The sequence below is a fragment of the Chrysochloris asiatica genome, unplaced genomic scaffold (assembly GCF_000296735.1).
Source record: "Chrysochloris asiatica unplaced genomic scaffold, ChrAsi1.0 scaffold00001, whole genome shotgun sequence".
NCBI classification, from domain to species: Eukaryota; Metazoa; Chordata; class Mammalia; order Afrosoricida; family Chrysochloridae; genus Chrysochloris; species Chrysochloris asiatica.
The window spans coordinates 17756122-17757962 of NW_006408519.1; positions in this window are offsets into that span (position 1 = coordinate 17756122).

Consider the following 1841-nt stretch of genomic DNA (forward strand, 5'->3'; position numbering starts at 1 on the left):
AAGTGCCATCGAGTCGGTTCCGACCCATAGCGACCCTATACAGGGTTTCCGAGGGTGTAAATCTTTACGGGAGTAGAAAGCCTCATCTTTCTCCCGCGGAGCGGCTGGTAGTTTCGAACCACTCACCTTAAGGTTCGCAGCCCGATTCGTAACCACTACGCTACCAGAGCTCCTTATTGCTCCTAGAAACCTTAAATTTAAACTTAAACCTGGGAGTATCAAGAAGAATTAACCATTTAAGAGAAATACAAGTGATGTCAGGAACCAAACTGTATGGACCAAAATCCAAAAAGAAAATGATAACACAGTATGATTTATTGTTGTGGTTAAGTATCCTGTCAGTTCCTACTCCTACCACCCTGTATAGGCCTGCCAAAGTTGTAAATCTTTGTGGGAGCAAAAAGTCTCTCATCTTTCTCCATGGAGTGACTTGTGGGCTCAAACTGCCAACCTCTGGTTAGCTGCCCAGTGCTTATCCTACAGAACCACCGTGTTCCCCAGTAAGATTTAGGTGGGTCAAGTTTCCATCCAGTGGATTGTGACTCACGGCAACCCCAGGTGTTAGAAAATACAGAGCAGTATTGTGCCTCATAGGGTTTTCTAGGATCTAAACACCTGGCATGCCACTGTGGGTTAATTCGCTGGGCTGCAAAATGTTTGAACTGCGAGATTGGCGGTTGAAGCTCACCAGCCACTCTTTGGAAACCCTAAAGAGGGTCATTGTGGATCAGAACTGACAAACAAAAACAATCATCATAGAAGGTAGCACTAGTCCTGTCACAGGTGGAGCTCAATTTTAACCACCAATCTTTAGTTTAGCACCTAATCATGAACTGCTCGTGCCGCCCAGTTTCTTTCATATACTACATTAAAAAGTATAGAACAGTTTTTCCCATAAGCGGCCTGAGGTTATGTCACAAAACGGTTCACTACTCACTTGACCCAGAAAACCCCACAAAATCATGCAAATCCAGAGGTTCAAATCTCTGGGTCCATTTTAAGAACACCCGTAAGACTGCGTAGGCCATCAAGGGTATGCATATCTTGAAAGCCACCAAGTATCTTAAAGATGTCACTTTGCAGAAGCAATGTGTACCATTCTGACATTACAATGGTGGTATTTGTAGGTGTGCCCAGGCCAAACAGTGGGATTGGACACAGGGTTGGTGGCCTAAAAAGAGCGCTGAAGTTTTGCTGCACATGCTTAAAAATGCAGAGAGCAATGTTGAACTTAAGGGTTTAGATGCGGATTCTTTGGTCATTGAGCACATCCAGGTCAACAAAGCTCTCAAGATGCGCCGCCGAACTTACAGATGGTCAGATCAACCCCTACATGAGCTCCCCCTGCCATGTTGAGATGATCCTTACTGAAAAGGAACAAATTGTTCCTAAACCAGAAGAGGAGGTTGCACAGAAGAAAAAGATATCTCAGAAGAAACTGAAGAAACAAAAATTTATGGCTCAAGAATAAATTAAGCTTAAAATAAAATGCACATAAAAGTAAAAAAAAAAAAAATAAAAGTATATGATATTAGCATCACATGGGAAGTTGTTAGAAATTCAAATTCTTAGGTTCCCATCCAGACTACTGAATCAATTAAGATATTAGCAAGTTTTCTAGGCGATTCTTATCATACTAAAGTTTGAGAACTACTGTTTTAGGAAATCATTCATTTCATTTTTTTTGTTTTGCTTTTAACATACCATATTTTGACTCAAATAAAGAATGGGTTATACCTCTTTATTTTTTGCCAACCACAAGACCTTTAGTTTCCTGTGGGTGCTATGTACTTTATATTGGTACGCATACCATTTTTGTATGCTCTTACATGGGAAAATAT